The sequence below is a fragment of the Papio anubis genome, chromosome 8 (assembly GCF_008728515.1).
Source record: "Papio anubis isolate 15944 chromosome 8, Panubis1.0, whole genome shotgun sequence".
NCBI lineage: Eukaryota > Metazoa > Chordata > Mammalia > Primates > Cercopithecidae > Papio > Papio anubis.
This window is the reverse complement of record NC_044983.1, coordinates 110,353,662-110,380,147: the sequence shown is the minus strand read 5'-3', so window position 1 is coordinate 110,380,147 and position 26,486 is coordinate 110,353,662. Positions and strand designations below refer to the sequence as shown.

Below are 26,486 nucleotides of genomic sequence, written 5' to 3'. Positions count from 1 at the left end.
ACATATCTGTTAAATAGCCAATGTTCAAAATTTATAAATAACTCATACAACTCAACAGTGAAAAAGTAAATAACCCAATTAAAAAGTGAGAAAAATACCTGAATAGACATTTTTCCAAATAAAATATAAAAATGGCCAACAGGTTTACAAAATGATGCTCAGTATCATTAGTCATCAGGGAAATGCAAATCAAAACCACAATAAGATATCACCTCATATCTGTTAGGATGGCCATTATCAAGAAGTCAAAAGATAACAAATATTGGTAAGGATATGAAGATAAAAGAAATGTTGTGTGCTTTTAGTGGAATATAGATTGGTACAGTTATTATGGAAATCAGTATGAGAATTTCTGAAGAAATGAAAAATAAAACTACCATATGACCCAGCAGTCTCTCCTCCAGGCATATGCCCAAAAGAAAAAATCACCACCTATAAAGACATCTGGACTTTCAGGTTTATTGCATTATTATTCACAATAGACAAGAGGAAACAACCTAATTGTCCAATGAATGGGTAAAGTAATTGGTATATAAATACAATGGAACATTATTAAGCCCTAAATAAAGAATGAGATATTGCTATTTGCCACAAAATGGATGAGCCTGGAACATGTTATGCTAAGTGAAATAAACCAGACATGAAAATAACAATATTGCCTGATCTCATTTATATGTGGAGTCTAAAAAAATTTCAAATAGAAAGAGAGAGATGGAGGGAGAGAGAGAATAAGACAGTAATAACGAGGGGTGGGAAAAGGGGGAGCAAATGGGGAGATATGGGTCAGACAATACAAAGCAGCACATATGTAGGTTGAACAAGTTTAGATATCTAATACATATATAATAGGCAACATGAGGACTATAGGTGATTAAATTTTACTGTGTATTGAATTCATGCTGAATAATTCGATTAAAGCTTCTCTTGCCACAAAATAAAAAGTATGGGTAACTATGTGAGATAATGAATGGATGTGTTAATTTGCTTTACAGTAGTAACTTGTTACTACCTATATGTATTTTTTATCATCAGGTTGTATGCCTTAAACATACACAATTATATTTATATTTTTTAAAGTTTGAAAAAGAAGAACAAAGGTGGAGGCATCACACTTCCTGATTTCAAAATATACCACAAAGCTACAATAATTAAAATGTTATGAGATTGGTATAAAGACAGACATGTAGACAACGAGAATAGAATAGAGAGACCAGAAATAAATCCAAGTCAAGTGATCTTCATCAAGTGTGCCAAGAATAAGAAAGGACAATACCTTAGTTCATTCGGGCTATTAAAACAAAATACCTTAAATTGAATAATTTCTAAACAATGTAAATTTATTTCTCATAGTGAGGCTGGGAAATCCAAGATTATGGTGCCAGCAGACTCTGTCTGATGAAGACCTGTTTCACAGATGCCATTTTCTTGTGGCATCTTCAGACGGTGACAGAAGCAGGGGGAACAAAGAAGCAAGCACTAGCGTACTTCCTTCAACTTCTTTTATAACAGCCCTCATCCATTAATGATGATGAAACCCTCCATACTTCATAATTTCCCCAAATGCCTCACCTGTTAATAGCATCACCTTGGGTTTAAGTTCCAAGATATGAATTTTGGAGGAACACATGTATTCAAATCATACCCGACAGTCTCTTCAACAAATAGTACATGTGCACATGCAGAAGAATAAAATTGGATCCTTATCCTATACTTAAAAATTAACTCAATGTGGATTAAAAACTTAAATGAAAAATTACACATTTCAAGTATAACATAAATGTATCCCAGTAAGAATAATTAACTAGTATTATTACATTTCTTTTCTTCACTACATATGAATACAGGGTAAGACAGACAATACAGTTACTCTGGTGGATATAATTTGATGACTCTTTGTCACCTATCAAACCACAGCAAGCACAAAATACATGTGACGCAGGAGGAAATAAAGGCCTGTATGCCTAGAGAAAAATATACTTTTCCATGTGTGTATTAGGTACATATAAAATTGATTATTACAGGGATTTTTATATTCTTCAATTGTGGGAGCTGATTAAACAATACTTGTACAGATGTTGCCTTTGCATTTGAACCTGGAGGGCTTGGAGTTAACAGTGCAAGGAGTTTAAAATTTCTTTTTGTGTCCTACCCTAACTGTAAACACATATGGAGGGAAATAATGGAAAAAGTTGCTTCACCTGGCCAAGTTGACACAGTACCATGATACCACAATGTGGATTCTTTTTTTGTTTATGATGGCAAAAATGTGGCTATAGGTATATGAAGAGTTAATACCAAGACATTATGGTTAATTTAATGAAATATTTGATTTTGTTGGGAAAAAATTAACTGATAGTTTTTCCTCATCGTGTTGAATTCTGTTCACTTATTCTATTGAATTAACTCATCCTTTGTACTCAAAATCTCAAATCAAAGGCATCATTCATTTGGAATTATGTTAGCCATTTGACTAAATTTTGAAAATATGGCAGTAAAGACACAAAGCTTCAAATTTTACCTGAAAAGAATTCAAAAATTCTTTTCAAACACTTGGATAAAAAAGGTACATTTCCTTGTAGGCATCTATGTACTGCCTTATGATTGATCCAGAAATGAGAATGTTTATCATTCTTATCAATTTTAGCATATACCCAAACTTTACTTCTGCTCCCACAAATAAAGCAAATTTTGGTTATATTAAAATGAAGAGTTACAAAATTCGAGATTCAGACCATTATTATCTCTACAGCATCACTGGCATCAGTCTGTAATGAATAGTGTAAAACTGCAGAATCTGTCAGATTATGGACATCGATCTGTGAAACTTGAACAGTTCAGCTCCTGACACCCTACATGCCATCATTCATGTGCATATGTCAAATAAATAGTTGTTGATCATATCTAATACTATTTAAATAATAGCTCAGGGTCATAGAGATGAATAATTTTAAATATCAATTGTATGCAACTTCACATTAGAGAGATGTATGAAGATTCTTCTCCGGAAATAAACACCTATTCTAAAAGCAATGAGAAGGTCTGATCTCTCATTCATCATTTCCTTGTCCTTATTTTGCTGTCTTTTTATATTTAAATAATGTCTATTCATTCTTTTTCCTATGGAAATAACTAAAATAGGGAGAACATAAGCAATAATGCTTAAGAGTCATAATCTCCAAAGATAATGCTTCTCACTCCCTTGGAAAAGTAATAATTATTGATTGCTCCCTTTGTGACAGAAACTGTGCTGGACATTGACAGGCAATACACAATATTCTGCTTGATTATCCCATCAAGAAAGTACAATTTTGTTATTCCCATTGCACAGAAGAGGAAACAAGTAAAGTAAGGCAGTGGACTATTTTAGCTTACATTCCCGTTAAAATACATAGAAAAAGCATTTACTCAAGTTTAATTTTGTTTAATTCAGCATTCAAAATTAGATTATTAGATGTTTGCATAGTTTTCCAGTATATTGCAAGTACTTCCATTCTTTCAAAGAAATATTATATTATTTTAAAAAATCTATATAATTTAAATATGACATTTGAATATCTTTCATTATTCATTACAAAAAAATATTGTCCTCTAACTGTGGGAAATTTTTATTGCTCCTTTTCTCTCTGATATTGTCTTTACATTTAATTTTCCCCATAGAATTTTACATTAATGAGTTTTTTTTGCTTGATTTTATCTTATTAATCCCACCATCATATGTTTCTGTAACCAAAAATATAAATATATATTGGAACTTTGTTTTTAAAAATGTTAGTTGACTATAAGACTCTAGGTATTTAAACATTTGTCTAGAATTATCATATGTATTATCTTTACAAAATATTAAAACAATACCAATATTTGCATACTGATAATTATTTGAAAAATTTTATTTTTGAAAATATATATCTTAAGATAAATTATCTGCTAATTAATTAATGTATTTGGGGATGAATAATATACTTCACTAGAATGCAAAATTATTTTTCCAGAAAAGTATGAAAAAAATTTAATACATCTCAGCTACTAATATATTTTTGGATAAAACAATTTTAATTTCAAAAAATATGTTGATATGCTTCCTAATGACAAGTGTCATATACCAGAATACTAATTTGGAGGAAAAGTCCCTTTGACACACAGACACACACATACATACACACTATTCATGCATGACATACCAATGCTTTGGTCAATGGTGAACTGCATATACAATGATGGTCTCAGAAAATTATAATAGCCCTGAAATACCCATTCTCTAGTGATGTCATAGCTGTCATAATGTCATAATTAAAGGCATTATTTACATATTTGTGATGATGCTGGTGTGTAAACTGAGCTACTGTGCTGCCAGGCATAAAAATGTATAGCACATACAATTATCTACAATATATAATGTTTGATAATGAAAACAGATGACTATGTTGCTGGCTTATGTATTTACTACACTATATATTTATATTATTTTAGCATTTACTCTTTCTACTTACAAAAATAGTTAACTATAAAACATCCTCAGGCGGGTCCTTCAAGAGGCATTCCAGAAGGAGGCATTGATACCATAGGAGATGACAGCTCCATGTGTGTTATTAAAAACTTTCTAGTTGGACAAGATCTGGAGATGGAAAACAGGGATATTGATGATTCTGACCCTGTTTAAATCTATGCTAATGTGTGTGTTTGTGTCTTAGTTTTTAACAAAATGTTTAAAAAGTGAAAAAAACAAAAAAACACAAAGCAAACATTAAAAATACAGAAAAGCTGATAGAATAAGAATATATAGAAAAAATGTTTTTATACACTGTATTATGTGCTTATGTTCTCAGTTAAGGGTTATTACAAAAGGGTCAAAGGGTTAACAAAATTTAAAAGTTTATAAAGTAAAAAAATTGCACTTAGCTATGGTTAATTTATTATTGAAGAAAGAAACACTTCAAAAATAAATGTAGTGTAGCCTAAGTGTACAGTGTTTATAAAATCACCAGTAGTGTATGATAATGGCCTGGGCCTTCACATTCACTCACCACTCACTCACTAACTTTAGAATACTCAGACTCCATTAATGGTAAGTGCCATATCCAGGCATACCAATTTTAATCTTTTAAACCCTAATTTTAGTGTATTTTCTTTTTCTTTTGTTTTCTTTTTTTTTTTTTTTTTGGAGACAGAGTCTCGCTCTGTCGCCCAGGCTCACTGCAAACTCCGTCTCCCCAGTTCACACCATTCTCCTGCCTCAGCCTCCCGAGTAGCTAGGACTACAGGTGCCTGCCACCATGCTCGGCTAATTTTGTTTTTGTATTTTTAGTAGAGACGGGGTTTCACCGTGTTAACCAGGATGGTCTCGATCTCCTGACCTCATGATCCGCCCACCTCGGCCTCCCAAAGTGCAAGTGCTGGGATTACAGGCGTGAGCCACCGCGCCTGGCATATCTTTTCTGTGTTTAGATACATAAATACCTTTGTGTTACAATTGTCTGCAGTATTCAGTACAGTCACGTGCTGTACAGGTTTTCAGCTCAGTACCATTATGTTACACCGTATAGCCTAGACATGTAGTAGGCTATTCCTTCTAGGCCTGTGTATGTGCACTCTACGATGTTCACACAACAATCAAATTGCCTAATGCTGTGTTCTCAGAAAGTATCCCCACTGCTAAGCATGGCAGTGTGTGTGTGTGTGTGTGCGTGTGTGTGTGTATAGAGAGGGAAAGAGAAAGGCACCACTTCATTATTTCTTACTGATGCTCTCTTTGTTTTGTTCTGATAGAGTTGTCCCTCGGAAACAATACATTTTTGGCAATAATCAGAGCATGGAAGAGGAAAGGTATTGAAATAGTAATTATTTTTTATTTTTTATCCCCACCTTTCTATCCTATATCTGATTTCAGAATTTCCAACAAAACCCCAAATATTTCATTTCTAATGGTATATTTACACTTAGTAAAAATGTAAAACGACCCTGAAACCTAGAAGGGGTTTATGGAACCCTATTTAAATGGGCTTCACCAACACAAATAATTTGAATTGGCCATTTCTTTGGCACTCCAGAAATTTTAAAACCACGGGAAAATTTGCCAGGGAAACATTTGGGTTAGATGTGAATTTTTCCTTAATTTGTCAAACAGAAGAAAGGTAACTATGATACAGAATGTGGGAAAGGAAATCCTGTGTGACACCTTGACTGCGAGCACATTCCTAGGCAGGTTGATTTTGGAAAATAGCACATATTTGAGGTTCTGGAAACTGTCTTTCTGAAATCATCCATGTATGTCCTTGGAAACTGTCTTTGTACATTTAGGAATCCATGTTTGAAGACCAATAATTTAAAGAAGTTAAGTAATTTGCAAAATACCACAAGACAAAACTTGTATTTAAGTTAAAACATTTTTACTTCAGAAACAAAGTTCTTAACCACTGCACTACTTTCATTATACTAGTACCTTTATTAAAGATAAATTCTACTTAGAACGAAATGCCCACTACTCTTTAGCATTTGCAAGTTTTACACTGTCTTATTCATATTTTTACTGTACAATGATGCTATTTTAATTGCCTTGATCTGCAGTATTGCATTTGTATAATGGAACTGGTATGTTTTTTCTTTCATGTAGTTCTAATTTTTGGAAATTGAATTTAGGCCTCAGAAAACTGTATATCTATTTAAATTCTCAAATAAAGTTTCTACATTTTAATTTAGAATATTTTATAGTAGTGAAGTAATGACATTTAAAAAGCAATTTTTTGGTGATCAGACTTTTGGTTTGCCTATTCTATGCTTCTGTAATTTTCTTGTTCCACTTTATATTAATATGATACCACAACAATGTTATAAGATAAACATTTCTGTTTCATTCATTAGGAAAAACTCACAATTTTGTCTTAAAAACGTTAATCATAGTAATTACTACCCTAAATTAATACCATATATTCAGAAAAGTCTGTCTGCCTCTGCCAGCTGGAAATCTATTTGTCACTAGCACACAACTGCTATCGAGAGATCAAGATAATGCTTCCTTCCTGGAATATTTTAACCGTTTTACATGACTCACATGAAGGTTATAATATTTTCCTTGTATTTTCTCAAAGTGGTTTGATTTATTATCAGTAAATTGTTTGAGGCATTCAATACTGTACTTAACCACTGAAATCCAGAAAAAGAGAGGCAGAGTGGAGAAGGCAGAATGAGAGGAAGGGAGGAAGATAGGGAGGGGAGAAAGGAAGGAAGAAAAGGAAGGAAGGAAGGGAATGAGGGAGAGAGGGAAGGAGAGAAAGAAGGAAGAAAAGGAGGGAGGAAGTGAGGAAGAGAGGAAGGAAGGAAATCATTAGAACTGCCCAGCTGTTTTGGAACCATGTTTACAGGACTTCAGTGTTAAACCCCCATTAATGTCTGCATGTAGCCTTTCTTGGTTCTAACCCTGAACTCCGAGGTAGCAGGAAAGCATGGCCAGCCTCTTGCACTGCTTTGTCTCCTAAATAAACTACCGCAAGAAACAAACAACAACAACAATAACAAAAAAAAAAAAAAAAGGAGAAAGGGACAAGGAAGAAAGGAAGAATGAAGGAAAGGAGAAAGTAAGAAAGAAGGAAAGAGAAGAAAACAAGTCATACAAACGGGTATTGAGAAAAGAAATGTAGACTTAGAAGGGAGCTTATATATCATCCAGATCAATTATTTTATTTTCTAGACTGGCATAGCATCACTCAGTGCAAATTTGGAACTGAAACCCATATATTCTGTCGAAATATTAGAGAAATAACAAATCAGTCTTCTCACTGTATTCTTTCATTGTAGTGGAGTAGTCTCTTTTTCACAATAAAGTTCTTACCATCTGCCTGGTTTTTGGATATTGCTTCTTAAATTTCCCACACAGTTATTACTAATAATTCTACAAAAGTTGTAAAATAGTGAAAATCTGTGAGCTGCTTGAGCTGCAATAGAAATTGTAGATGTTTAATAATGCTTCACAGGAAAAACTGAGGTGTCCTGGTTTTAGCTCAAGAGGATAACCCAGTTTAGCTCAGATCCTAACCCAGAAATTAATTTCTGTATCCCAAATTGAGTACTATAAAAATGCCCCATCTACCAATGCAGACTTTGAAACACTGATGCAGGAGGCTAAAATAGAGCCATTTGTAGTACCAGGTAAGTGGAAAAAGAAATCTTTCCTATTAAAAAATAGCTTATGCTAAGTATTTTGTAGAGTTTGTCAGAGGCGAAGAATTCTCCCTAGCAATAACATGACTAAGACTGAAAGCTGATCAGAGGCAGAATTTCTGTGCATATAATGTCCAGTCTCATGTTTGTTTAAGAGTGTCTTTAAGTCCTCCAGCTTTCTTGATTTACCCCCTCCTCTCTTTCTCCCTCCTCCTTTTCTAGAAAAACTATAGCTTCATCTCCAATTCCATACTTTTAGACTGTCCTTACCAAGAATTCTGTGAATAATCAGATTAAGGTGTATATCCTCCAGAGTCAGGAAATGTGTTCACTCTTCTTCCCACAATGTCAGACCTCCATCTATAAAGATCATCCCTGCTAAACACTGTCCCACTTATTCTGTCTTCCAAAGAACCACTTAAAAGAGCAGTTGTAGGTAGCAGCAGTTATTGCAATTTTTGAGGAGGTAGCCCACTGCAGGTCAGCACACAAACCGTTTCCAATTAAATGTTACACATTTTTGTTCAGGTTTTACGATGACTGGAAATTCCTCACTAGTCTACTTTCTTCTCAGTGTCAAAGAAAAAATTGCTCTGTATTGGGGGAACCCACCCCCAATATTTCAACATAGGTTCTTTCTGTTTTCCATAAGTGTCAGCCAGCTGAGAAATAAAGAGAAAGAGTACAAAGAGAGGAATTTTACAGCTGGGCCACCGGGGGTGACATCACATATCGGTAGAACCATCATACCTGCCTGAGCCTCAAAACCAGCAAGTTTTATTAAGGGTTTCAAAAGGGAAGGGGGTGTAAGAACAGGGAGTAGGTACAAAGATCACATGCTTCAAAGGGCGAAAAGCAGAACTAATAAGGGTCTAACAAAGATCACATACTTCTGAGGGAACAGGACAAAGGGCAAAAGCAGAACTACTGATAAGTGTCCAACAAAGATCACAAGGCAAAGGGCAAAAACAGAACTACTGATAACGCTCTATGTTCAGCGGTGCATGTATTGTCTTGATAAACATCTTAAACAACAGAAAACAGGGTTCAAGAGCAGAGAACCAGTCTGACCACAAATGTACCAGGGCGGAGTTTTTCCCCACCCTAGTAAGCCTGAGCATACTGTAGGAGACCAGGGCATATTTCAGTCCTTATCTCAGCTGCATAAGACAGACATTACCAGAGCGGCCGTTTATAGACCTCCCCCCAGGAATGCATTCCTTCCCCAGGGTATTAATATTAATATTCCTTGCTAGGAAAATAATTTAGTGATATCTTCCCTACTTGCAAGTCCATTTATAGGCTCTACAAGAAGAAAAACATGGCTCGTTTTGCCCAACCCTGCAGGCAGTCAGACCTTATGGTTGTCTTCCCTTGTTCCCTAAAAATCACTGTTATTCAGTTCTTTTTCAAGGTGCACTGATTTCATATTGTTCAACTACATGTGTTTTACAATCAATTTGTACAGTTAACACAATTATCACAGTGGTCCTGAGGTGATGTACATCCTCAGCTTACGAAGATAACAGGATTAAGAGATTAAAGACAGGCTTAAGAAATTATAAAAGTATTATTTGGGAACTGATAAATGTCCATATTAAAATGAAATCTTCACAATTTATGTTCCTCTGCCACGGCTCCAGCTGGTCCCGCCGTTTGGGGTCCCTGACTTCCCACAGCAGCTCTGTGTGGAGCTAAATAGGCAAGATTATTTCAATGGGGGAGCCGAACTCAACACCATGGTAACAGAAGGCAGGAGAGTTTTGTGTGTGTGTGTATGGGGGGGGGGGGGTGTCAAATGTATTGATGTATAATTAATATACTAAAATAACCTGCACATGTTTAATGCATACAATTTACTTTGCACATATGTACACACCATCACCAAAAAGTAATAAACATATTCATCACCTCCTTGTGTTCCTTTATATGTGTGTCTTTTATTTTTTTAAAAAAGGTAAAAATACTTAATGGGAGATCTAACCTCATAGCAAAATTTTAAGTGTACAATACCGTATTACTAACTCTTGGTACTTGATATGGTTTGACTGTGTCCCCATCCAAATTTCATCTTAAATTGTACTAATCCCCATGTGTCAAGGATGGTGCCAGTTGGAGATAGTTGAATCATGGGGGCAGTTTCCCCCACACTGTTCTCATGGTAGTGAATAAGTCTCATGTGATATGATAGTTTTATAAATGGGAGTTTCCCTGCATAAGCTCTCTTGCCTGCCACCATGTAAGATGTGACTTTGCACGTCATTTAATGCCTTCTGTCATGATTGTGAGGCCTCTCCAGCCATGTGGAACTGTGAGTCCATTAAACCTCTTTCCTTTATAAATTACCCAGTCTCGAGTACATCTTTATTAGTAGCATGACAACAAACTAATATAGCATTATATTTTACAGTAAATCTCTAGAATTTATTCTTCTTAAATAACTGAAACTTTGTCCACATTGAGCAACAAATTCCCATTTCTGCCTCCCCAAGATCCTGAATAGCTAAAGCGATCTTGAGAAGGAGGAAACCCGAAGTCATCACATTTCCTGTCTTCTGGATTTATTACAAAGCTGCAGTCATTAAAACATCTGATATTAGCATAAAGACAGACATACAGACCTATGAAACAGAATAGAGAACCTGGGAATAAACCCACACATGTTTAGTCAATTGATCTTCAACAAAACTGCCAAGAATACATAGTAGGGAAAAGACAGTCTCTTCAACTAATGGTGTTGGGAAAACTGAATATCCACGTGCAAAAGAATAAAATTTTGCCCTTATTTTACACCACACTCACAAATCAACTCAAAATCATATTGACCAACCTCCCTCCTAAAGTCCTCCAATGTTTTTCCCTAGCTTACCCTAGGTTTTAAAAACCATTCCACCTTCAGTCACTGGAAATCAGCATTCTACTCTCTAAGCAAAAAGAACAAAGCTGGATGTGTCAGAGGCATGTAAACCAGAGCAACTCCAACTTAAATAGGAGCTAGGTAAAATGAGGCTGAGACCTACTGGACTGCATTCCCACATGATTGAGGCATTCTAAGTCAAAGGATGAGATAGGAGGTCAGCACAAGATACAGGTCATAAAGACTTTGCTGATAAAACAGGTTGCAGTACAGAAGTTGGCAGTGGCTCACATCTGTAAGCACAGCACTTTGTGAGGCCAAGGCGGGCGGATCACCAGGTCAAGAGATGGAGACCATCCTGACCAACATGGTGAAACCCCGTCTCTACTAAAAATAGAAAAACCAGCCAGACTTCGTGGCGGGTGCCAGTAGTCCCAACTACTCCGGAGGCTGAGGCAGGAGAATCACTTGAACCCGGGAGGTGGAGGTTGAGGTGAGCTGAGATTGCTCCCCTGCAAAAAAAAAAAAAAAAAAAAAAAAAAAAAAAGCAGGCTAAATCCTACCAAAACCAAGAAGGCGATGAGAGTGACCTCTGGTTGTCCTCTCTGCTACACTTCAACCAGCGTCACAAATGCCATGGCAACGTAAGGCAGTTACCCTATATGACCTAAAAAGGGGAAGCATAAATAATCCACCCTTGTTTAGCATATCAGCAGGAAATAACCATAAAAATGGGCAGCCAGCAGCCTTCGGGGCTTCTCTGAGTATGGAATAGTCATTCTTTTATTTTTTCACATTCCTAATAAACTTGCTTTTACTTTATGGACTTGCTGTGAATTCCTGCTTGCGCGAGATCTGAGACCCCTTTCTTATGGTCTGGATCAGGACCGCTTTCCTGCAACAGAGGCATCACATTACCTGACTTCAAACTCTTCTATAAGGCTACAGTAACCAAAACAGCATGGCACTGGTATAAAAACAGACACACAGACCAATGTGATTGGGCCATCTGTGTTTTCTAATTGGCTACTTCGTGTTTAGAGAAGTTAGGCTCCTACCTGGCACAGAGATGGAGACAGAGGCACTGTCTTTCTTGGTGATTACATTTTTAAAGAGATGGCTCCCAGGTTCGTGGGAAAGACATTCCTAGTTGTAATACTGGCAATAGGGAAGGACAAGATTTATGTTTCACAGAAACTTAGAACAAATTTACAATGGCAAGTTCTCTAAAGTAAATGCTCTAAGAAAATAGAGGGCAGGGGTCTGTAGTCAGGAAGAAGCCCGTCTAAAGTTTAGTCAAACTGCAGAGAACCTTAACGCCATCTTGGTGATTAGCATCCTAGATGCATGCTTCATGCTAAACCACTCTCTTTTTCACAACTTTTACACATCCGCTCTTTTTTAAATGTACACATTACTCTTGAATAAGTTCAGAAACTGCAAATTCCACTTCATTTAGTATGCAGAAAGATATCAGTTTTCTGTTTTTTTTTTTTTTTTTTTTTTTTTTGTCTTTCAGAAAACATATTAGGGACTGTGAAGAAACCCTCATGTTTTGCAGCTAAAGGGCCCTTTTCCCAAGCGAGGTGCCTTCACGCTGATGTGAATTGAGCCACTTTGTATCTGAAACCTGTTGCAGTAAAATTATTTATTTAAACCATGTATTTTCTCTCATCACAAGAAAATAGAGGTCAAGATTCCAATGCAACTATCATGAAATGTAAAAAACAAAACGAAATGCAGTTCACATATGACCCCAAACATGCCACAGGCAAGGGGATTTGGTTAATGTGTATCTACGCCTTTAATGAATGCAGAGGAGCCATAGGAAGAGGTAAGTAACTCACTTATCTTTGCTTCTTGGGAAGTTTCTTGTGTTCATGTAATGAGTTTTACACTAATCTCTCTGGGCTATATGAATTTGTGTACAGTCCTTCTAGTTACTAAGCATTCATTAAGCTGATTGCCAAATGGATACATTTTAGTATTTAAAGTCTGAGACTTTTTATTCCTTTTCCAACTCTGCATTACCATTTATATGAAGCCACAAAAGCACACCCCTCTCAAAGGAGAGTTAATGGACTAGTTTTGCCTGTTTTCTAGTTCAGAAGGGTATTTCCCATGGGGAAAATCATAGTTTCACTAACCATTGCTGGAGCACTTTCCTGCTTTAAAATGCTGCCTTGGGGCTTTTAGTGGGTGTCTGTGAAGAAAAGTGACAGATTAGACACAATAGGACTAACCTTCACTTCATGGATAAAGCTGCTGCTCATTACAGAAAATCTTTGTGCACTAAGCTGAGGAATTTCCTCCCTTCCCTGAGGGCTCTCAAGTAGGGGTAATAAAGGGTCTTGCTTCTTTACCTCTTTTATTAAACCAGCAGATTGATATCTGCAAGGAGACTTTGACAATCTAAGGAACGATGTTATAATTGTGCTGGGCTGGTTCCCCTGTTACTTTTTCATCAGTCACCCTATTACCCATCGAAATCACCAAGGTTGAGAGGCAGAGGATGTGGAACAGACAGACTCCATGTTTCTATTAGGCAATAACTATGCCAGCAGCTGAAAGAATGCATTTGAAATGACATTTTTTCCCCCCGTTTAGGGAGAAGATCCATGTATCTATCGATGTATGAAAGCCACACATTTAGTTCTCAATTCTATGTTCTGAATCTTTAGATTGATTATTTAAGCATTTTGCTTTAGTTCTTTTCTCTGTCAAGCTTCTATTTATGCTAGTCTATTTAGGATTAGTTCTTCTTGGTCAAGCAAAATTATGTAAAACATACTTTTGAAAATACAAAATTAGTTTTTACTGATTTGATATGAAACATCTTAACATTTTCAAGAGCCAAACCACTTATCTATGTATTGCCAAACTGGTAGTAGTTTTATATATGCATCAGATGGTTAAAGTGAATCAATGTGCTTTTAATGTTTTCACTTATGCACATATCTATTACATCAATAAATACTTACAATTTATACTTGTCATGGACAGTGACAACAATTACTAGAAAGGCTGACTATTGTATATATTAATATAGAAGTTTAATGCAACCTTAGAAAATCCCTAAGCTGTTTTTATAAATTTGTTATAATTACTCCAAAGTAATACATCAAAATGCAATGATTGAAAACATCACAGTAGCGATTTTGAAGAAAGAATAATGATGAAAGAGACATGAATTTTCAGACACTAAATAATTATCATAAAGCACAATAATTAATTCACCATATTACCAGGACAAAAAAAATTATTGGAATAAATAAATATAGAAGCAAACCCTGCACATAATGATTTAGAGCATAATATCCACAGTTAAGGAGTAAATAGGACTATTGATAAACTATGTAATAAAATGAATCAAGCTAGAATATACCTTATACTTTTCAGTAAAATAAATTCCAGAAGGTAAATCAAGTTGAATTCATTAAGCAAAATTATACATGAAAAACTAGAAAAATATTGAAATACTTATAAACATAGGGGAGGAATTTCTAATAATAAATATCACAAAAGGATTAACAAAGAATGTGTGTGATATATTGGTAACTATCTAGACAATGAAATCCCAACTGACATTAAAATAACTGTGATATATAAAGACAAATATCTGCCATTATAAAGTAGTTACTAAATAGATTTAAATAAAACTCAAATTTACGGATCAAAGAATGGTTGATATCTATGGAAGAGAATGTAGAAAAAATCGCAAAAGGCTATTATATGTGCAAAAACTTCACATTGATAATCAAAGAAACAATTTGTCTAATAGTGAGATTTTAAAAAATGATAGAGTTTGGAAAATATTTTAAAATTATATGAATATTCTCTTTGGCAAGATCATAGTATAACAATTCCCAAACCTGTTAGCCTAAATCATTTTTATAATAAATATTTGTAATACCCCTTGACAATTCTGAGATGAAATTCATAAAAACAAACAAACTACTAACTGAATTAAGTTAGAGACAAAAATAAAATACAATGTATAATTGGAATATAAAAAATAAAAAGTGATTACTCAAATTTACTAATACCGATGACAAAGAAACTGATATATGTGGTCTGTTAGTAAGATTCTTGGTGAGTAAGTATTTTTGATGAAGAATACTGTGAACTGAATAATTGATAAAACATCTGATACGCCTTCTGAACTGTTGCTGTATGTTCATTTTGCTGAACAACTATTCCTATTGTTCATGTTTCATTTGTTATACGGCAATGACGTTGGAAAATTTTTTTAAACAAAATTATTGTTAGGGAGTTAAATACAGGCAGATTTTTTATATCTATTTTCAGTAATTTTATGCAAACAGGAATGCATTATGATTACTCAGGTTGTTTCTCTCATTTGAATTTAAAATTTGCTTGCCTACCATTCATTGTTACATAGCTAATTTTCAAATATCTCCCTTATCAACTTTCCTCAAAACAGTATCACCTCTGAATGTAATAGAAGAAATTATTTTATTTGAATTTCTTTTCATCAATGGACAGCTGCTATGATTGATTATTTTTGTAAGAGTGCATGGTCTTTCATGTTTTGTGATATTGGTACTGTTCTGAAAGTAATTAAAACTCTATTCTATTATTTAGGCTTTTTTTAAAAAAGAAAACATTTCTGTGACAATTATGGTTTTTAAACTTCCCTTTAAATCTTAGGTCTGTGCCTGTTTTATGAGCTATCGCTTTACAAGATTTTCCATTAATCATTGTGATTCCATTATTCATTAGAGAGAAATGTGCTGGTAGAATAGGCATACTGGTAAATCACTTGTGAGTCAATTGATGAACACAATTTGTAAATATTCAGTTTGAAGATGATAGATCCTTATGCTTTATATTAAGCATTTTTTATTTTTTATAATTCATTGAGGAATAATTTCCAAAAATTATAAATAGATATTGCCATTGTAGTATATATAATTTTTATATTTGATATATTAAAGGAAATTTTTATATTTGATATATTTACCATGAATGTGGCTGCAAACAAATATAGATTAATATGCATAATATGTATTGTAATTAAACAATTATGAGCAATATCACTGTGAATGATGTGATTTTCTGATATGGTGAATGAATTTTGTAAGTTTTGAACATAACAAAGTTTTATAATAATAATTATTATTATATAATAAGTAAGTAATAATAATAACTTACAATAACTTAGCAGGTTGCTTAATATACTAGGTACTGCTCTAAGGGATTTATATATTTTCACTCATTTAATGCCCATGACTACCCTAAGCGATAGATACTCTTGTAATTCCTGTTTTATAGGTGAAGAACTTGATTCAGGGAGAGGCAAGTAATTTGCATAAGATCAGAGATATCTGCAGAAGATAGAACCTGAATCCAAGATCATAAGCCCTAACTACTGAAGTCTCAATGTACATGATGAATTTAGTATGAAATACATTGGAAATTGAACTTTTTTTAGTATTTTGTTGAGGATGCTTATATTTATCTTCATGGAAGATGTATTTCTTCAGTTATATGTTTTTCTTTTAAAATCTATGTCCACTTTTGCTACCAGGTTAATTGGAAAGTATATCCTCTTCCATGTTTGAAACAGATTGTGTAGAATTAGTGTTATTTCTTCTTTACGTGTTCAGTACAATTCATCATAAATTAATTTATTCCTAGAGATTTCATTTTCATATCATTTCTAATGACAAACTAAATTTTATTAAAAGTTCAATGACATTTCAGGTCACCTATTTCTTCTTACATGAATATTGGCAATTTGTTTCTTTGGAGGAATTGTTCTATTTTATGTAAGTTGTCAAATTTATGTGCTTAGACCTGTCTATACTATTTAATTGTTATACATTTAATAGTCATATTGACTATCGTGATAACCCCTCTTTCAACCCTCATATTGGTAATTGGTTTCTCCTCTATTTTTATTAACTAATCTGGTTAGAAGTTTATGAATTTTATTAACATTTTCAAAAGAATCACCTTTGGTTTTATTAATTTTGTTCTTTTTTTTCCTATTTTTTGAGTTTAATTGATTTCTGATCTTTATTATCCTCTTCTTTTTTACTTTATGTATATTTTATATTTATTTTCCTGGTAGTTTAAGGGAGCAACTTAGATTGCTGATTTGAGACTTTTCTAATAGAAGTACGTGATATGCTTAATGCTATAATTTTCTCACTAAGCACTGCTTTAACTGCATTTATTTCCTTTTTATCTCAGTTCAAAATAAATTTCCTGTGGGACTTTTTAATTGACTCACGGTTTATTTAAAAGTATGTTTAATTCCCAAATTCCAGCTATCTTTCTGTTATTGACTTGTGCTTTAATTCCTTTGTGGTGTATTTTTTATTTGAGCTTATTAAAATTTGTTTTATGATCTAGAATATGGTCTATCTTGCTGTATGTTGCGTAAGCACTTGAAAAAAATGTGGTTGGAGTGTTTAAAAATGCCATTTGATCCAATCAATCGATGGCATTGTTCAGTTATTCTATCATTTGCTGGTTTCTTGCTACTTGTTTTTTGATTGCTAAGATATGGGTTTTGAAGTCTCCAACTTTAATTGTGATTTTTTTTCATATCTCTTTTCAGTTGTATTTATTTTGCTTCATATATGTTGAAGCTGTGTTAAGTGTATGCATATTTACATTGTTACATATTCTTGGAGAAATGACTGTTTTATTAATATGTAATATTTCCCCTTACCGGTTGCCATTTTCTTTTCTCTGAATTCTGCTTTGATAGCATTGGAGCCATTCAGTATTCTTTTAATTAATGTTTGCAGATATATTGCTTTCTATGTTTTTACTTTAAATATACCTACATCACAATGAAATATATATATGAATGAAATATATATATTTGAACGAATGAAATATATATATTTATTATTATTATTATTATTATTATTTAGACAGAGTCTCTCTCTGTCACCAGGCTGGAGTGCAATGGTGCCATCTTGGCTCACTGCAATCTCCATCTCCTGGGTTCAAGCAATTCTGCTGCCTCAGCTTCCTAAGTAGCTGGGATTACAGGCAAACACCACCACGCCTGGTGAATTTTTGTATTTTTAGTAGAGATGGGGTTTTGCCATGTTGACCAGGCTGGTCTCAAACGCCTGACCTCAAGTGATCCACCCTCCTCAGCCTCCCAAAGTGCTGAGATTACAGGTGTGAGCCACCACACCCGGATGAATTATTTTAGACAGTATATAACTGAAGATTTTTGTTAACCCAATCAAATGTTTTCTACCTTTTATTTGGCATATTTAGACCACTTACACTTATAGTAATTTTCGATGTGTTTCATTTACTCCCGAAATTTTATTATTTGTAATTTTTTGGTTTATTACACTTTCCTTGGCTTTTAGTTTTTCTGTTTTTCCTTTCCAATCTTTGTTGCATCATTTAAATATTTTTTAATATTCTATTTCAGTTTATATTTGTGTTTCCTTGCTCAGTCGTGCACTTCCTTTTTTGGGGGGAGGGGAGTGATTCCTGTAGCGCAAGGACAGGGTAAGAACAAAAAAAAAAGCAATAAGAATTTGCCTTATGCTCTTTTTTGTTTTCTTTTGTTTTGTTTTGCGACGGAGTCTCACTGTCTCCCAGGCTGGAGTCCAGTGGCAGGATCACAGCTCACTGCAGCCTTGATCTTTCCGGGCTCAACCAATCCTCCCACCTCAGCCTCCTGTGTAGCTGGGACTACAGGCATGCACCACCACTTTCAGCTAATTTTTTTGTGAAGACAAGTTTTCTCCATGTTGCCCAGGCTGGTCTTGAGCTTCTAGGCTCAAGGTATCTGCCTGCCTTGGCCTCCCAAAGTGCTTGGTGAACTATAATTCCTCCAGTCAACAAGAATCGTCCACTCCTCTTCAGAGTTTTAGGTTAACTACCTTTTTTATGGTCATGCCTTTGGTATCACTGCTACCATGGTATTGCCCAGGTATTAAGGTAGAAGGAAAGAGGAAGAAAAATACAACAGGAGATTTCTTATACGTGTCTGGAAAAGTCTTTCCTGCTGCTTTGACCATGCATAGAGAAATTCTCTTGCAGCTCTTTTTACCCATACTCAGTGTAAACTTTTAGGTTTTCATCTTTCATTGGTGAGGGGGAAAGGGGAGGTAAAACTCACTTCCCTTTCAAGGTAACATAAAATTCTTATTTCCATCTCCCTTCCTGCTGCCACCATTTACTTTTTACAGTTCTCAAATTCCTGTTTCAAGCATTCTACCTGGGATTTGTAGTTGCATCCAATAAGAAAAACAGGGTAGGTTATGTGTATTCCACTTTTTCAAGACAAGAATACTTGAAAAGAGTTTTTGTTGTGTCTTTATGATGTATAATAATTGTGGTAATGCCACATTTTCTAAGGAAAAAGAAAGTAAAATTTCATGTGAAAGTATTATAATACCTCCATAAATCATACATTAATTTTCTGAGATTGGAAGTTGCCTAGGATTTTGTTTTTGAAAAGGGTCAAATTAATGTAATAGCTAAGATCACAGGCTCTTGGATCAGACTAGCCTACACTCACTGATTCCGTGCTAAACCACTTTGTGCCTTAATTTCTATATGTGCAAAATTGGAATTGGATGGTTATATACTTACATCTTAACATTGTTGCTACATTAGGAATACTTTAGAAAATAACATGTAAAAGGACATACAGTAGTAATTAGAAAGTAGCAAGTACTATATGAGAGATAGCCATTATTAGTGTACTCAACTTGAGAAAAAGACAATAATCTAAAATCTAGATTGTGGGTGCGATAGTATAGAGTGGGCAATTCCCCATCGTGTCAATCAGAAACATATATTGCTAAATGAAAAATGAAAAATGCAACAAAGATTATATAAATATCTAACATAATTTAAAAGCAAATTGTAGTAAAATATGTAATTTGAAACTGTATTTTATGTTTATAAAATCTTTGATGAAATATTTCTTGCTATTGCTTAAATTATCCATATATAATAAAAGTTGCACCTACTCGAAGTAGTTTCTTCCACACAAAATAATTACCACAAATTGCAATCACAGTAATCACTGCCACATGTAGTCATTATGTAATACCTTATTGATATTGTTGAAATAGTCTTCTTTCTTTAGTTTCTTACATTTGAAAAGATGAATATTTATTGAGAATTTACTCTGTGCTAAGTTCTATGCTAAGCTCTGATTGAACAATTAAATTCTGCTCAATAATTTTACTCAGTATTATAGTTGATAATGCTGTCTTTGGCTTCTCTATCAAAACCTACATGCACTAACATCATGAACCACCTTTCCTGCTTGCTTTCTTCTTAGCATTTATCTCTATCTAACCTATTGAACATACTGTGTATTTTACACATCTATTACTTTATTTCCTGTGTCTCTCAACAGGATTTAAACTGCATGAGCAAAATGATTAGTTTTATTCACTGCTCTATCAGCAACACCTTGATAAGTGCCTGGCATATATTTAGAGCTCAGTAAATTTTGGGAATAAATGGTATAAATAAAATATATACACACAAAAAAATATATACATACATATACATATATATGCATAGATATGCATCTTTGCATTCAGAATGTACAGAATAATACTTATGGAGAGGTAGTATGATATAGTAGTGAGGAACAGCAGGTCTGAGTTCACATTCTTGCTCTACTACTCATCGGTTATATAACCTCAGGAAAATTATTTTATCTTTCTCTTAGTTTCTTAACATGTATAAAAAGTAACATTAAAAATAATCTTCACTTTAAACATTTAATGTGCTAATGCCTTCACAGTTCTTTAAATGTCCCTGGTACCTAGGAGACTCCTGACAGTAATTAGCTATTATACATTATATTATTGATCACTGAAAATTTTCTGCATGGTAAACAGAAGTCATTTTTTGCTGAACTTTTTTTTTCCTCCCAGAGAAGGAAAAATACGCAAAGAGTTGGTAATTGACCAAATTAGGACTTGCAATCTAAATTTGTCCCTCTAAATTTATAACCATGTTAAATCTGCTACGTTGCACCGTTTCCAAATATTTACTGAATTTCAATGCAAAGCATAGCAATGTACTAGGTACTGCGGGGAGTATAAAATAAGACTCTGGGATATTGGTATATCATGGCATGTTTATAATGACAAACCAAACACAACCATTAACCAAGTGTCTGATAAAAAAAAGAGTACTGGTTAAATAAATCATAGGGATTCATTGAAAAAGACAAATGCATTTATATGAACTTTAGATGCATACAAAATATCAGTAATTGAACATAGGAATCTATTTATAAAGGATATTTCTAGAAGATAGCGTTGGAGTGCTGGTGTGTGTGCTAGATACAGTAATGCATTACCCAGATTCCTTTAGTTTCTTACATTAAAACAATACTGATTGAGGATCTACTGTATGCCAAGTTCTATGCTAAGCCTTGATTAAACAAATTTTGTTCAAAAATGTTACTTGAAATTCAACTCAATCCTTTAAGGAAAGCCTCTTGCCTTGGCTTGTGGGAGTGTGTCGGTTGACAACTTTTAGCTGTCAACTCCTTCAGGACTGCAGAGAGCTGCCTGGCTCATGGTCACAGTCTTCCAGGTAAGCCCACATCTGGTCATTGAGGCAGAGGTATAAAAGGCCGGCTATTTTGATCCAACACAAGGCAAATCTGATGGGCCATTTTCAACCCTGAGCTCCTTGTGGAGTTGCCACTGAAGTTAGCCTTCTCTCTGTCCAGTCCTCTGATTTCATCTTCTCTTCCACTGGTATTGATCCCAAGAATACTTCTTAGTAAACACCCTGTATTAACTGCATGCAAATTCATTCTTATTTCCAGAGAACCCAACCCGTGATGGGACGTGCGGAACGGGATGTTGCTGGCAGCTTAGCACTTGACTCCCAGACAGAAAACAGCAAGACTTTTCCCTAAATAAACCGAACCAATTATTTGGGAAGAACGAGTACTCTTGGAAGTTGGATACTGCTTGCTGCATAGCCCTCTCCATCCTGGAATTTGGAAACGAGTATCTTAATGTCCAGAAGATATCTTGTAATTTAAAAATAATATGTTTAGGTTAACATACTTATAAGGCAGTTAACACTACAGAGGACATAGCCAGTCTTCTATTTCTAGGAAAGAACTAACAAAACATAAACCTTAAATACTTTATGTCTCATTTAAACAAATAAAAATCAGACTTACTAGGACACAATTAGTTACTGCAGCATTAGCATAAAATTTAGATAAGCAAGTGCCTAGTTTTTAAAGTAGTCATCCCAGGTAAAACTGTATGTTCAATGTCTAGAATTAGTGTTAAACACTGTAGCAAAAACTCTCATGTATGGAAAGGGAGAGGGCATTTGGAAGAATATTCAATTTGTCATCACCAAGATGCCCTTCAGTGTGGGGCAGTGCTTCGGGTTCCATGATCTTGACCTTACATCATGATGTATCTCCAGATGAGAGATTAACATTGACCCTGTGGATTTCCTGTATCTGGAGATAAAACCTCCAGATATAGGAATGTGTAAGGTGCCATTTTATTAGAGGCAATTGAGACTTTGCTGCCTTCTTGCAAAGCTTATAAATTTGCAATGGTGAAAAACTTTTAGGATTTTCCTTTCTTTCTTTTCATTTCTTAGAGTTCTATCAAACCTCTAACTTTTCATTTATACTGTAAGGCTAGAATTTTCTGAAACTGTAGTGCTGTATTTGCCGTGGGAGTCAACTAGTAACAATTTCTCATGAGCAAATGTCTTCAGTACACAATGTTGTTTCCACTGCCTCTTGCTATGTAATTTCTTAGGTCAGTAAAGGCTGCCTCCTAGGGAAGGATTTCCCTTCACAATTTCCCCCCAATCAGGAGAGTCACTCTTAACAAAATCTTCACCTGAAGCTATATTTATTGCTTTTGGAAGCCTAGTTAAGATGAAAACTTCTGCCAAAAATTCTGTATCTCATGATTTATTTTTCATAAACATTTTATTGGAGTAAGTTTGGATTTACAGAAGGGTTGGAAACACAGTGTTGAAACTTCCCATGTACTCCCCACCTGATTTACTCTTGTTACCATTTTACATTACTGTGGTACATTTGTCAAAGCTGAGAAACCCACAATGGAACATTACTATTAACTAAACCCCAGACTTTGAGTTTCACTACTTTTTCCATTAAGTCATCTTTTCCTTCAGGATCTCATTCAGAGAACCACATTGCTTTTCGTTGTCGTGTCTCTCTATTCTCCTCTGGTCTGTGGAAGTTTCTCCATCTTTCCTTGTTTTTCATGAGTTTGGCAGTTTTGAGAAGTTTTTTCAGGTATTTTGTAGAAAGCCTCTCAATCTGAGATTGTTTGATGTTTTTATTCATAATGACGCTGGACATACTGGGATTATTTGGTTAGAGCAGTCCTTATCAACTTATTCCACTGTGAAGATAACTTCCTTTCTTTTAGAGATGAAGTTCCTACGCACAGTTGACACGAGGTGGAACGTGCGTGCACGCATGCACAAATACAACACACACACACACACACACACACACACACAGCTAATCATGCATTCATCCTAATGTCTGACTCCAGTTCAATTACCACAGGGGCCATTCTAGCCTTCTTTCTTGTTTATCTTTAAATTCCTTCTCTGACAGTGAGAAACGCAGTTTCCACTATCCAATATATATTTTCTCATTTGGTCAACCCCATTATACATGTAAATCAGTTTCAGAATTATTAATCTGGACCTAAGAGAAGCAAATTTATGAAGTATAGCATTGATGTATGTTTCCTTTTGTCTCTAGTCTTACAGTTTCCAGTAAAAAACATTGCTTTCCAAATAAACTAAGGTCAGCTTCTTTTCCCTCCTCACTTCCTTCAGCACAGTTTTGCCTCATATTCATGATATAACTAACTTTATTTGTCATAGCCTGCATTCCATCCTGAAATCCCCAACATCCTGACTGATATTTTAAAAGTTTACATACATTAAAGTTTACTCTTTGTGATGTAAAGTTTGATGGGTTTTGACAAATAGGTTAAATTATGAGTTCACTACCACAGTACTGTTACTTCACCCTAGAAGTTCCTCTGTGTGTCCCCTCTGTCCTTATCCACTCTTTCTTCTCTCAACTACTGGCAACCATCCTTTAAATGTTCAAGACCATCAGAATCTTTCTATGCATAATAGATATGACGATTTTATTCTCTGAAATATAACCCCCCAGTTCTTACATGTATGGAGCTGTTTTAAAGCTGTATGTGCACGTGCATGCATATATGTCCGTGTATGTGTGCATACGTGTGTGCATGTGTGTAGCGGAGCTCTAAAGATCTGGCAAATAAGTTATGTAAATGTATAGTGAACCTCTCCACCCTTTGCTTTCTTGGTCTGAAGTTGCTTGAGGGCAATTCCAGACAACACACAAAAGGAACAGAATTTGGGCAGAAGATTGAATATTGCTTGTCTTTATTCACCACAAATTATTATCTAAAGCTAGCATCTCACCCGGGCTCTGTATCATATCCTTTGCCACTTAAGTCCTAAAGTCCTATGCAGATCTAACAGAGGAAAACAATAGAAGAAAAAACTTTACCTTTTTGTTCCGAGAGCAGCTCAGTCGTGGAGACCCTAACCCAGAGGCGCTAGAGGAATTAAAGACACACACACAGAAATATAGAGTGTGGAGTGGGAAATCAGGGGTCTCACAGCCTTCCCAACTGAGAACCTCGAAGAGAGATTTACCCCCGTATTTACTGACAGCAAGCCAGGGATAAGCATTGTTTCTATAGATTATAGATGTACTGAAAGTATTCCTTATGGGAAATAAAGGGATGGGCGGAAATAAAGGGATGGGTTTGGATAGTTATCTGCAGCAGTAGCATATCCTTAAGGCACAGATTGCTCATACTATTGTATGTGGTTTAAGAACGCCTTAAGCGATTTTCCGCCCTCGTGGGCCAGGTGTTCCTTGCCCTCATTCCTGTAAACCAACAACCTTCCAGTGTGGGCATCAAGGCTATCACCAGCATGTCACAGTGCTGCAGAGATTTTGTTTATTGCCAGTTTTGGGGCCAATTTATGGCCAGAGTTTGGGGCCTGTTCCCAACATTTTTGTGTCTTGAAGATTTTAATATCAAAAATGTTTCCCCTAAATGAAATCTTTGTCTGCTTACTAAGTTCTGCATCACTCTTACAAGCTGAATTTGCTAAGGCTAGAGCCTGAAGCCATCCCAGTTTACAAACATCTACCTACTTGCTGCCAAAACCTCTATAAACTGCAGGGGTTCACCAAGATAAAGATACTACATAGCTTGTTAGCCAAACTTAAAGTCTAAAGCTACCTATTTGGACTGTCCCTATTAAAAACCAACCACACAATTACAAAAACCAGCCAAAGATCACACCCTAAACCCCTGGAAATGATCAAAACCAAAAACCCACATGGTCCCCACTAACCACAGACAACACATCAATGTAAGTGTGTTGTTTACTCCCCCAAATCCACATAGACACTTTTTATCAAGGCTACCACAAAGTGTAGCAGAGGTTTGTTCAGTAAGAGAAATTGGACCAGCCACAAGGATGACCTTCCTTCTCTTTTTTCTTATTGATTTGATGTAGTGTTTGGGGTTCACTAATAAATTATACAAATTTTAAAATCAGTTAAAAATATGGTGTTAGGAGTCATGCAGATGAAATTAAAGGGTTATTTCACATTGATAAAGCTCGTATTGAGAATGTGACTTAGTTCTGATAAACAAGAGGGTTTGCTATTGCTGCACCTCAAAATTAAATAGTTACAGGCCATGCTGGATACCTACCAAGCTTCTCTCCAATTTTATCCTGCTAAACTTAGCACAGACGTGCATTCTCAGGCGTATAGGTGTGGCACAAAGAGAAAAAAAAAATATATACTTACTACGTTAGTTTTCCCTCTCAGATTTGCCTATTAAATAAGTCCTTTCTTATTTGGTGAGAAAGTAGGGAGGGAATAGAGAGAGGTCAGTGTTTTAGGGACAGTCTCTCCAAATAAAACGGCACGGGGATACATATAATTACAGAAGAGAATGCAAATATTATCCATAGATTATGGCAATTTAAAAGTAAAAGTGCAGCTAAAAATATGACAGAATAAAATAAATGATATATGTTAAAGGAGAGAGGTGCTATTATTTTCAAAATTGAATGTAGAGATTAATAAAAAAGATTAGGTAGAGTTGAAGTAAGAACTGGAAGTAAAAATACTAATTTAGGGAAGGAAAAGAGGATTGTGTGAGTTAAATTCTTTTCTTTAAAAACAAATTTTAAAATTATAAAATTATAAATAAAAGTGTATGTGGTTTTGAAAGTTAAGGAGTTAACTACCAAAAGAAACTTCAAACCAAGAGTTGAAAGTAGTTTCTTTAGGAAAGGAGGTCTTGTGTTTGAGAGATATGGGACACGTTATAAACTCTTCTGTACAATTTTATTTCTACCATGTTCATTTATTGCTTGGATAAAA

At 34.8% G+C, this 26,486-nt stretch overlaps 1 long non-coding RNA gene across 1 annotated transcript; it reads left to right on the top strand.

The window, feature by feature from the left end:
- Positions 1 to 753: 753 nt before the first annotated feature.
- LOC110744002 lies at positions 754 to 7,523 on the top strand. Its single transcript, XR_002523945.2, has 2 exons — positions 754 to 3,345; positions 5,764 to 7,523. It is a non-coding gene; the product is annotated as an uncharacterized LOC110744002 (long non-coding RNA).
- The last annotated feature ends 18,963 nt before the right edge of the window (positions 7,524 to 26,486 follow it).